Raw genomic sequence first — 13,526 nt, 5'->3', positions numbered from 1 at the left:
TAATGAATTTCCAATTTTGTTTTTAGTATTGCTTGCACACAATATTTTTAGCTTAACAGATATTTGGTTCTACATGTAATGCTTCTGATAAGAGGTTATACCCTGAAAAACGTATACAGCATACCGTAATTAGCAATATTTATATCAATGGTATTTATTTTCGTATCTACTATTCTTTAAAAAATAATGTTAAAAGACAGTCTTAGAATAAGAGGGCTGATGAATAGTACATTCTGAACAATGCATATTAATTTATGCGAAACATGATTACAGAAGTCAAACCATATCCTTGTTTCTTTTTTGTAATCCTAATATATTACAGTAAGTTAATTATTCATGTACAGAACGTATACAATACACAATATCTTTCCCTTTATAAACTACTGCATTGTGGAGATTTGGAATAGTGTTACTTATTAGAGGTACACGTAGGAGAGCATAATCATAGCCCATTATGGTGGCCTACTCAGTTGTTTCTGTCATTCTGATACTGTTAGCTGACTCTCCAATCGTGTTTGGAGGTGCAGGTAAGATGTATTTTCAGACTGATAAATATCTCCTAAAATTGAATAATAATCTTTACACATGTTTTAACCTTTGTTTGTATATCCTGCTACACCAAATAAGTGTAAAAACAAATTAAATCACTTGTTTTACAAAGTCCATTTCTTCACAATTCATTAATTGTCTTAGAAAACCGAGGCTTCATACTTTGTACTGTACAAGGTAGAACCTTTTGATGATGGATTTGAGTACTTTGTGTATACAATTAATTTTTGATTAAGACCTTGCTTTGTATTTTTCGTTCATATTTGATTCTAACGCTGTGAGGTTACTACTTGAAACATGTGTACATCATATCGAAATTTACAACTATATGATTCGTATTTTTGTATTTAATAACCACTGGGTCGATGCCACTGCCGGTGGGCCAAAAGGTAATCGAAGGTATTTACAAACCCAATAGTCAGACTTGTCTGAACCCAAATTATATAAGTTTTAATTTGCAGCATAAATAATTGTTTTTTTTTTGTTTTATTTAACGATTCTACGCATCACAACCTGACTAAGGAAAGCAGTTTGTACCGTTACAAATCATCTGCATTAATGGTGTCGCAGCATTGATATATTACTGCAATAGAAATTGTGTATAATGCATTTACTTTATTTAGATCCGGTAATAACTGCGTGTAAACATAAAAATTATACTTAAAAAAATCTGCTTTAAATTAATTAAGAGATAATTATATCGTAACAAACGTAAGCCATCAAAATAGTTACAACATGACAAATATAGAGATATATCGTGAAATTGCCATCCAAGTACCACTAAATGACTAAATATAATTATGCAAATATATAGTTAACATCCATTACGTAAATATAGCGCAATAAAACACCGGTTGCCTATTTGTGGATATTAATTGGTTTTAATATGTACTCTTGTTTTATTAGGTTAATTTTGGTCACGTTTTTTTCTATTGCTTGTTTTAAATTGATAACTAGTGTTGCAAAAAAGGGAAATCTTTAACCAAGAAAAACATACAAGAAACAATATAATATAATATAATAATATAATATAATTCAAATCGGAGTTCTTGTTCTTTACAAATATATTACGTATCATAAATTAAAAATATTTACTCAAGTTAATCAAATTTCTATCTGTAATTTGTAGGAACAGATTGGGGTTACCACGACGGTATTCGTAAGTTTTCTCTAATTTTAAGCTTAAACATAGTTTTGCGTTTGTTGGAATTTTTTTGTGTTCTTTGTTCTTTGTGTCTGTTCTCCCCGTCTGGTCTTCGTCCCTAGATTACATTCGTTTGATTTCCGCTAGAACCTTGGTTCTCTTGATAACTCTTTTACCCACTGAATTTCCATTTTAAAGGAAAATTGGTCTAATTTGAAAATCCAAATTGATAGTTTAAAAAAAAGAACTTGAAATAACGTTGAAAAACTTAGTAAATTGTACATACAACTGGTACCATCACACCTAAATGACTCGACGATCTGTTTGCAAGTACATTTTTTTTTCAAGAAAACATCATTAACCTGCTACAAATGTAACAGGTTAATTATAAAAATCAAACATGGCTAGTCCTAAGCATTACGTTACACTCAGATAAACAAGAAACAACAACAAATTGCATATCAACATTCACAAAAAATGGAATAAAATAAAATCTGTGGAATGTATCCGATGTTCTGTTCTAATTTGCTTAAAGGGCTGGGTTAAGCATTGAGCAAAAGCAAAAATACTCTTTATGGAAAAGATTGAAGTTTAGTTTTTAGAACATGATGTTGTTCTTCTGAGTTGTACAGCATGTATATTTCATATTAAAGGGAGCAATCCTCTCACTGATTAAGTTACAAGGGAAATTTTGTGTTTGCTAGATACTTAGACAAGTTGCGGTTTTATATACCATAATAATAAATATGATCTTTATCACCTTTTCCAATCATCAATGTATTTATATATGAAATTTTAGATATTCAAACCACTTACTTGGTTGTAGAAATTTTGCAAAGGAACTATTTTTTTTTCTATTAAATCGTTTTCTATGAAAAAAAAATCGCTTTAAACCAAGGACCTTTTTCGTAAATCTAAATGCAGAATATAGTCACAACTAATTTAACCATTTAAAATGATACATTTGATTACAATGAAGACGAAACCCATTGCATTATTTCAAAATGCGGAATTAAAACTTCTTTCAAAATATGCTAACATTCTAACAACCGACTCTTTCTTCAATAGTACCCTTACGAACAAAACCTTTCACGCAAGAATGACGTAAGTTACAAATCGACGAACTTTAAGTACTTAAACTACGGATTGTGATGTAACTAATACGGTATAGTATATGTCGTCGGTGAAATACAAGAACGATTAAACAAATGAATGTGCGTTCATCGTTTGGGAATTAATACCAACAAAGTATCTACAATTTATTAAAATATAAATCATCAGGATCATATAATCCGCTCTATGAAAGTTCGTATTCTCGAAAAACAAATATACCATTCAACGAACAGGCATGTCCTAAGTAAATGCTATCGTAGGGAAAGAGAAAAAAATACTGGATACACAAACTAGGTAGTGTAATACTTTTTGGGTGCGATGTCAATATCATAAATATAGGAAATCTTTCAAGGCAATATACCTACTAAGTAAATGTGAGGAATTTATTTGGCAAAAATTCAAAACGGATAAGGAGTCATTGTTATCGCCATTGGATATCATAAAAGATGCATGAAGTCTCCATAGACCCTTTAAACCATTTTGTGTAAATGGTCAAGATGAAGAAAAACGATCATTTTTTCCACTACCGTTTGTCTACAAAGATATAGATGCAATTAATTTGGCATCTATCCTCCATTACAAAAAAGTAAACAACAAAATCCTTCCATATTTCATGGACAAATCAATACCGATTATTTCATATTCATATGCTTATCCTAATGCATGCAACGTTTTCATTCATAAAAGCTATTGAAGGACTTTGAGATTGAGGACTTCGTGGCTAAACCAGTAGACTGTTCTTGCAAAAACTATTCTATTCAAATATGGTCCCTACGGATGATTTAAGCAACATAAAAACGAATAAAAATGTTTTTGTCTGCAAAACGCATTACATTCAATCTACTATCAGACGTAGAGGTTGAAAATAATAGCAATGGTAAGACCTATATTGCTACCACAATCTCCAAAGAAGAGATAGAAAAGATGGTGAAAAATCATCTATTCGTTCTATCCGTTTGCTCTCTCAATGAAAGAAGATGATTGTGATCTACCATGTATATACTGGATTCTTAAACTCTACACAAATACGACGCTAAATAACTAAATCTACAAAATTTACCACCAAATTGCTTTCATATCTTGACCTACACTTAGAAATCAATGGTAAAGGAAAACTATTGACCAAACTTTACGACAAACGTGATGACTTTTCATTCAGACTTGTCAACTTCCCATTCATCTGTGGCAACATCCCTTCGGTACCTGCGTATGGAGTGTTCATATCACGCTTTTTTGTATCGCGCTAGAAAACTAACAAATAGGCTTCTGGAACAGGGTTATGTTGCTACAAGATTGAAGTCATCACTACAGAAGTTTTATGGCCGTTATCATGAACTCGTGGATCGTTATGGTGTATCCATCAGCACCATGAAAACTGCGGGCCATAGTTTTCCTTTCCTCGTTTGTCTATCCCGGACTTGTCTTTTAATGAGCAACTCGGTGGGTGTTTCTAGAAAAGCAGAGGACGCTTACCCTACCGGTGCACCTGGTCCATGCTCCCAGTTTTTAGTGGAGTCCGAGTTGCTCATTTACTTTTGCTACTTTGTATGTATGATTTCAGTTACTTTATGTTCTTTGTTGTGTATGTCTGTTTTCCATGTCTGGTCTTTGTCCCTGGATTATATTCTTTTGATTATCGCTATAATCTTGGTTCCCTTGATTACTCTTTCAAAATGCTGGATTTTTTTTCTAGTGTGGTGGAGGTGTTGTTTTTTTTTTTATATCAGACGGTATACATTCTAATAGGAACAAAATGTGCTCCTCTTCTAGCTGACTTATTCCTCCCCTCTTATGAGGCTGACTTTATAGCTGATTTGTTCGAAAGGAAGGAAAATCTTTTAGCCAGATTATTTGATCTTAGCTTCCGCTATACAGATGAAGTACTTTTGTTAAACGATCCTGGTATTGGGTTTTATACATCAAATCTACCGCATAGAACTTGAGATAACGGATATTACAGACACAGTAAAGTCAGCCTAATATCTTGAACACTTAGAAATCGATGAAAAAGGAAAACTATTGACCTAACTATACGACAAACGTGACGACATTTCATTCCATATTGTGAACTTTAATTTCCTTTCATCTGTGGCAACATTTCGTCAATACCTGCATATATAGTTTATATATCACAACTCGTACGTTATGCCAGAGCTTGCCTTACTACGCAGACTTTTTGTATCGTGCTTGACCTCTTACGCGTAGGCGTCTGGAACAGGGTTACATTTTTACAAAATTGAAGTCAGTCATATGTACAGAAATTGTATTTGTCGTCATCATGAATTCGTGGATTGTTAAGGGGGGGGGGGTGTATGATACATGTTATGGTCCATACTATTTCATTTAAATATATGCTTTTTTTTCCGATATTGTTTTATACTTTACAAACATCGTATACATCTCAAAACGCCATACCACATTTAAATCAACTCCAAGATGTACAGGTGAATGTATTGACCTTATTGTTTAAAAAGAAACACGAAATATTATCAGTAAAATCCGAAATTTTCATATCCATATGGAATCGAAGTCCTTTGGTAGAATAGTGCAACAAATAGTTAGATCGTACGTGGCTCATATTTGCATACAAATGTATTGGGGTTTAAATAGCTGAAAAATCAAATCTGTTAATTATTAATCATACAATTAATTAAAAACATGTAGGAATGCGTTTCGTAGAATACTTATCAAAACATTCAAACCAAATCGTATATTGTACACATATCGAATGCTTTGGAAAAAGGTTAATCATTTGTTCTTACATCACTAAAACAATCACACCTATTTCAATTTCATTCCCTTCTTCCAGAGGCCAAGTTAACAAAACCATCGTATTTTTGAATATTGACATTTAATAAAGTTGGTGAAAAACTTGATTGCCTTGAACTTCTACACTTCGCAAATTGCACAGACCATACACGAATGGTCTGGCCATAGGGGCATCTAGAGTAAAGTACATATGCACAAGTGGTCTGGCATATGCGTATGCGTTCCAAATAACCTTAACGACTACAACATTAATAAAAAAAAACATTAATTTTAATTTTTTCTGCCACAGTTTTAGCAAATATGGTTATCAACAAAGATTAAAAGTTTATTATTATTATTCTTTTTTTTTACCTTAATATTATATCGTTGACTCTATTTGTTGTACCACAGTAAGACCTATATTACTCCTCCTCCTACATTTCTATTTTAAGGGCCTGCGTGTTGGCCCCTAGTTTACCCCACATGTAATGGTAGAAAACAATCACCTATCAACATTCAGACAAGGAAAGCCAAGGTGGATAAACGGCTGGGTCTTTTCGATTTTTCTGATTTGCATTCAATTAACAACGTAAGACTGACAATGGAGAATAACGGACATACAGGTACATTGTATTTCAATAATAATAAGTAATAGTAAATTTTAAAAGTAATTTGATTAAAAGTGTTAAACACACACACACACACACAAAGAAAAAAAAAAGATATTGTAGATTTTTGTATAAAATACTTTCGCTCGAATAAAAATGAATTTAAATTTGAATCAATCAAAGCACAGTGAGTCTTAATTTGGTTACATGCCATTTAAATTTTCAAATACATGTATATGTAACTGAGAAACAATGACAAAAAGAACCTGTTAAGCGAAAACTGGTGCTTATTTTCACCAATTGTTAATTCTTATGAATAATATATCTAAGGTAAAAATTGTAAGTGCAGTAATCATTGTAATGTCTTGTAAGTTTTTAAGTGAATGAATGTTTTTTTTTCAAAATTGCACAGAAATGAAATTATACTTTTTTTAAGACAAATGTAAACATTACGTTCTAAATTCTTAATTCAGTTGTAGTTGACGTAGAAGGAAGTAACATGCTGTATATCAAAGGAGGCGGTATTCCAGGTCGATATATTGTAAAACAGTGGCATTATCACTGGGGCTCTATTGATTCAAGAGGTTCAGAACATGATATCAATGGCAAGTTCTTTCCTATGGAGGTAAATACTTAACGGAACTAAATTGTAAAAACCATTTAGCATTAAAATAAAGGTAATACTGAGACATCAAAATAAAGGCAATACTGAGACATCAAAATAAAGGCAATGATGAGACATCAAAATAAAGGTAATACTGAGACATCAAAATAAAGGCAATGATGAGACATCAAAATAAAGGCTATACTGAGACATCAAAATAAAGGCAATGATGAGACATCAAAATAAAGGTAATACTGAGACATCAAAATAAAGGCAATGATGAGACATCAAAATAAAGGCTATACTGAGACATCAAAATAAAGGCTATACTGAGACATCAAAATAAAGGCAATGATGAGACATCAAAATAAAGGCTATACTGAGACATCAAAATAAAGGCAATGATGAGACATCAAAATAAAGGTAATACTGAGACATCAAAATAAAGGCAATGATGAGACATCAAAATAAAGGCTATACTGAGACATCAAAATAAAGGCAATGATGAGACATCAAAATAAAGGCTATGCTGAGACATCAAAATAAAGGCTATACTGAGACATCAAAATAAAGGCTATATTGAGACATCAAAATAAAGGCAATGATGAGACATCAAAATAAAGGTAATACTGAGACATCAAAATAAAGGCAATGATGAGACATCAAAATAAAGGCTATACTGAGACATCAAAATAAAGGCTATACTGAGACATCAAAATAAAGGCAATGATGAGACAATACCGAGACATCAAAATCCACGTACATAGCCAAATCCTGACATGAAAACATTAAACAGGTACAATCTTCATTCATACATTCAAATGTAAACTTTAACAAAAAAGAAACAAACAAAAACAAGTATGTGTTACATAATGTTCTCTGAGAGGGTAATTGTACACTTCTCCTCCATGCTTACCCTTTTGCATTTGAAAATTGCCAGTTTTTTTAGTTTTCAAGATGCTAGTTTAATACGATATGTATATCTAAAATTACTATGAGCCATTTTTGTTTCTTAAACACGTGGCGAGAGAGTGTAGTCATCTTTGCAACCAAATGTTCAGTAACAAGCATATGATATTGATTCTATTTATTTAGATTTAGAAAAAAGAGTGTTAGTACAACGGTAAAAAGTTATCTGCTCTGATACGTTTTTCAGAGAAATTTGTCATTACTTTGAAATCATAGATAAAATGCATTATTTTAATTAATTTATTATTTTCAGATGCATGTTGTTACGTATTCTGCAAGATTCATTAGTTTTGAAAAGGCCCAGAATGAATATGGCGGACTAGCGGTTCTTGCGTTTCTCTTTGATGTTCTCTTTGACCTACGGTAGATACTAATTAAAACAACTTAATCTGACTAATTAATTCAATATAATATTGAATGGCAGATACATTGCCATTTATGTGCGTTTTCGGCAATCTTAGACCAATAAGATTTTCTATAAAGTAAACATTAATTTTTGGAATATGTATTTAATGTTTTTAATGTGAAAAGAGTTGGTAGATTATTGTTCCCATTGCATTAGTCTTATTCTTGTATTTGTGTGCACTCAATTATTGATGTTTTCGAAGGATAAGATAGCATGTAAAATGTCCATATTCTTTTACAATCAATGTTTGAATCTTTTTCGCTGGTAACGGTTTATCAATATTATCATATTTGCGAAGTCATAGTTACTTTTTAAAACATAAAGTGTATAAATAATTGTATGTATACTGACCAAAATACACAACTTGATTTATTTTGACTTGAGAGAAAATACAGAAACCGGATTTTCCATGTGTTTATCAAATATGACTTTCTGGTATTTAATCAACTACAAAATACCTCATTCAAAGGGGTAATACATGTAATTTTCTAATTAATCGAGCTAACAATTAACCCAGCTAACAAAACAACACAAACCATAGTAAAACAGAGGTTAAAAAAAGTACCGGAAACGGAAGCGTGAAGAATGATGGCGTAACTCCCCTGCGCATTAATGATTAAACAATGAAATATACTTTAAAGAAATTCAATTCATGAATACCAATTTTCGTGTGTATTACGGATGAAACACAAGTTCGTGGAGTCTTGAATTCGTGGTTTTGAGGATTTCAGTAACACATCAATGGGAAACACGTTCGTTTGGAATCCAATTTCGTGTTCTGGCTTATTCAAGAAAACCACGAATAATAACACTCAACGAACAGTTATACATTGTTTTTCTAAAGCGGGAACAGAAAAAAAAAAACATATCAGTAAATATGTAATAATGATCACCAGGTCTTTTTGTATATTTAAAAGTAATCAAGGTTATAGCGTAATCAAATGAATGTAATCCACGGACATATACCAGCAAGGAAAACAGACATACACAACAAAGAGCATAAAGTAACTAAAAGAATAAATACAAAGTAACAAAAGCAAATTAACCAGGTGCACCGGTAGGGTAAGCATCCTTTGCTTTTATAGAAACATCCACTGAGTTGCTCATAAAAAGTCAAGTCAGGGGAGCCAAACGAGGAAAGGAAAACTATGACCCAGTGCAGATGGATACACCATAACGATCAACGAGTTCATGATGACGACCATAAGACTACTGTAGTGATGACTTCAATCTTGTAGCAACGTAACCCTGTTCCAGAAGCCTATTTGTTAGAGTTCTAGCGCGATACAAAAAGTCTGCGTAGTTTTTGCAAGCTCTGACATAACGTATGAGTTGTGATATGAACAGTTCATACGCAGGTACTGAAGGGATGTTGCCACAGATTAAAGAAAAGTTGATAATTCTAAATGAAAAGTCATCACGTTTGTCGTAAAGTTTGGTCAATAGTTAAAGTCAAAGGTCCCGTGCCATCTTGTACAATTTGGTTATCTCAATCACGTTGTGACCCTATCAGTAAACGTATTTAAATATAAAAAAATGAGATCATGTGCTGCATAATATTTAATGCTCATCCTTTCTAAAACGGAACTTGATACAGTATGTTTTAAATGCATTATTGATCATTCTTCCACTTAAAGATTGGAAATGACAACCCAGCATTTGAAGAAGTCATAAGTCATCTGAGCCAAATCCGCCACAAAGGTGTGTACGACTTTGTTATCACTAAAACGTGTTTAAACATAGAATAAAAACAGTCTCAATCTATGTTAACGCTAAGGTTTTTCTGTCAACATTCATTTTGTGAAACATAATACAGACTTAATCCGCAAATATGAGGAGAAACTTATTTATAAAAAGGGCATGATAATCTGCTATCAAAAATATACTTCCATGTTTTGTTATAAATTTTCTTTTGTACAAATTGATCATCATTGCCTTAAGAGTTGTCACATAGTTAAAAAAAAATCATAAACACTATCTGACATTTACCGATTGAAAAAAAAATGACTTAACAAATCAAAAGACTCACAAAGCATTCAAAACATCCACCATACTCAATATAATGAATAAGCCTTATTGTCTAAAATGTTTAATAACTATGCTTTCAGACGATCACGTTGACATCAAAACGTTTGATTTGTCAGCTCTTTTTCCAAAAAACTCCGATGTATTCTACAGATACTATGGAGGCCTGACAACTCCACAATGTTACGAGAGTGTTATTTGGACGGTGTTTAAAGAGCACATCAAAATATCAGAGAGACAGGTACGTCTGTCCATTTATAAATGTAATTACCTCGTATAAAGACAAAAACAAAAATAAACTAAACCAAAAAACAAAATACAAAAAAACAAAACAAAAACCAAAACCAAAACAAAAAAAGTAAAAAAACAATAGTCATATAAAAAGACAAATTTTGGTATTTAGTGAGAAACCACTTATCCCCAGTAGCACTGAAACAATACTCTAAAAGTATATATGAATTAATACAAAATTTGAGTGACTTTCTGTCGATTATAACTAGCTAAAAAATGAATTCTGTATTCATTAAGTAAGAAGTTGAAACCATCTTAATTCGTTATTTTTTGTGTTGTCAAATAAATAGTTATAAGATGTTGTAAGGATCCAATAAAACGCGTTAAACTATTACTTCATCATTTCTTTGCGTGCATTTGATTGTAGATAAACCAGTTTCGTTTGTTGTCTGATAGACACATACAAAGGTTCGTGGCCATCTCAGATAACTTTAGACCAACTCAACCTTTAAATGATAGAACCGTTTACACCAATGACCGCAGAGGACTGGCATACTCAAGACCTAACGGGCAATCTAGCAGTTCTCAGTCATCCCTTAGCTTACTTGAATGTATAGCAGAAGTGTTAGATGGGGAGAGGCTAGGATTTTGGCCATATATTTTGCCACGTAGTAAAAGCCCGTTTCGATATGCATCTAAATATTTTTTTTTCACCTCACTATGGGAGATCGATAATTAACGGTCTTGGAAGTGATAAAGTGGTAAGTCTATTAAAGAAATGGATTTTATATTGTTTGTCTGTGTTGAAATTACCTCAATTACGCGGTGCACACTAAATAACATGCAGATCAGACTAGTTCTATGCGTGCAACTTGGGCATTAAGGTTATTACAAATAGACAGAAAAATATGAAAGTCATTACTCATAATTTAATTCTCGTTTCAAAATTTAAAAGTGTAGACCATAAAGAAACTGATGACGTCAGTGACTAAAAACGATGTCCATGGGATAACTCATGGGATAAAATTTTATTGACCAATCAAAAACGTATGACTTCTGAAATTGAAACACTGAATAATTAATGTCAGAAATATCATTGAATTTTAAATTTTTACTACCAATTCTGGTAAACAAACCAAAGAGTGTTTTACAAGTAAAAAAATATTTGTTATATTTTAGATTCAACTATTTTTTTCTAGAACATGTAAATATTTTTGGTAATAAATGATATCAATTGTTTCCTTATTTTGCACTGTATAATCATACATAGTTATTATTGATTAATATATCCATGTCAATTCATGATCAAAATCATTGAGCAAGTCGTGTGATATTCCTACATTTTTACATAAACTGATATGAGTCAACACCCCGATGAATAATAATATTTCATCCCCCTTTTGAGTGACTTGGTGCGATTGAATCTTGTCCGAAAATTTTACGAAAATGGTTTGCCATGGTGCTATTTAACGCATTTTATCCAATAAATGGAACATTGTTTACCCAGATTTAAAAACAAAAATCAGTTTTCAGTATATTGATGACGTATTATTTTTAAACAGTCCAACTTGGGGTTCGGGGATTATATACGACGATATTTCTCCAAGCTGTGATACATGTAATGGACACTACAGACACTATAAATGAATATCTAATATCTACACTAAAAGACCGATGAAAAGGGAAAATTAATTACCAAACTATACAACAAACGCGAAGAATCATTCTGTATGGTAAACTTTCCATTCATCTGTGGCAACATTCCTTATGCAGCCGCGTATATGTTTTCATATAAAAAATGCTACATTTGGCTTTTGTTTGCCGAAACAATAGGGACTGTTCTAGACGCCTTAAAATAAGGCTGCATGCACAAGGTTAGGTTGCTACAAGTTTAAAGTCATTACTACTGATGTGTTAAAGTCGTCATTATAAACTACGTGCGTTTTTATTTTTATGAGCAACTCGTTGTGTATTTCTAGAAATCAGAGGACGCTTAACCTACTAGTGCACCAAGTCCACGCTTCCGGTTTTAAGTGGAGTACAGCGTCATCATGTACTTTTCTTACTTTTTAGATTTTTTGTATGCGTGTGGTTTTTTTTCTGTTTAGTCTTTATCCAGGATACGTATTCTTTTGATTCCATTCAAATCTTAGCTCCTGTAGTTACTCTTAAGGAAAAAGAATTAAAATTGCCTGCATTGATCTGTTCCAAAAACTTATATCAAAATTATTAATTTTTATCCAATTCATGTAGGGTTAGCTATCATGACATGTTATCTAAAATACTGACCTCAGAAAAGTAACCGAAAAATATAGAAAAAAAATTGAATGAAGGAAGCCATTAAAAATCACTTACATGTTTGGCAAATAACACAAATATTGCAGATTTCAGTATGCTGTACATTTGTTCCAAGAAGTAACTTCATATCAGCAGCTTTAATATCAAGTCCTAAGGAAGCAAAAAAATGGGGAAAGTAAGAATCTTGGTTCCCTTGATTACTCTTAAAATAATGTCAAAATAGTCTCTGATCAACCTTCACGGACAATCCAAAACAGTTTTATGTCTTTGTTTTTAAATCAAGTGTTTTAGAAGTGCAGCATGTGCTATTTATTAATTTTTTGTTATTTCTGTTGTTTATGTTACCAAATTATTCTTGTAGTACGAAAGACAGCTCAGAAATTCATATGCTTATGGGAACATACCTAACTTCTGGACAACCTATAAATCACACAGAAAACAAAGTGGAAGAAAGAGCAAAAGAAGTCGCTTCAACATATGTGCTTAGACATTGTATTAGTATGGATAAGACGATCTTAGATATAACGTTACGAAATAACGTTACAATTATATAACTTACAAGAAATATAAATAAATGTGAGCGATGAAGACTTAGTTGTACATGTTATTTGAAATATTCTTATACAAAGGGAATGAGCTGAACATAACATCGCTTTCCGCTGTCAACTTTAATCTCCCTTCCTTGGTACTCAAAATAACGAAAGTTTTTCTCACAAAAAGATAAAAAAAACAATGTAACTTTATCACTAATGTCACGACTACATACAGGAAAAAATTAGAAAAGATATAAGAGAAGATTTTATCAACGTCAATCTTTCTCCCTTACGGATT

At 32.0% G+C, this 13,526-nt stretch overlaps 1 pseudogene across 1 annotated transcript; it reads left to right on the top strand.

The window, feature by feature from the left end:
- The first annotated feature begins 346 nt into the window (after nucleotides 1-346).
- On the top strand, nucleotides 347-13,289 carry LOC148607859 (carbonic anhydrase 1-like; annotated as a pseudogene). The gene is made up of 9 exons (XR_015915392.1): nucleotides 347-527; nucleotides 1,679-1,708; nucleotides 6,007-6,177; nucleotides 6,636-6,787; nucleotides 7,989-8,081; nucleotides 9,779-9,842; nucleotides 10,250-10,407; nucleotides 10,825-11,158; nucleotides 13,057-13,289. The product of XR_015915392.1 is annotated as a carbonic anhydrase 1-like (transcript).
- The last annotated feature ends 237 nt before the right edge of the window (nucleotides 13,290-13,526 follow it).

The sequence above is a fragment of the Perna viridis genome, chromosome 9, assembly GCF_037379345.1.
Source record: "Perna viridis isolate PV_CMFRI_1.1 ecotype Kerala chromosome 9, ASM3737934v1, whole genome shotgun sequence".
Lineage (NCBI taxonomy): Eukaryota > Metazoa > Mollusca > Bivalvia > Mytilida > Mytilidae > Perna > Perna viridis.
This window is presented reverse-complemented; position numbering and strand designations above follow the sequence as displayed.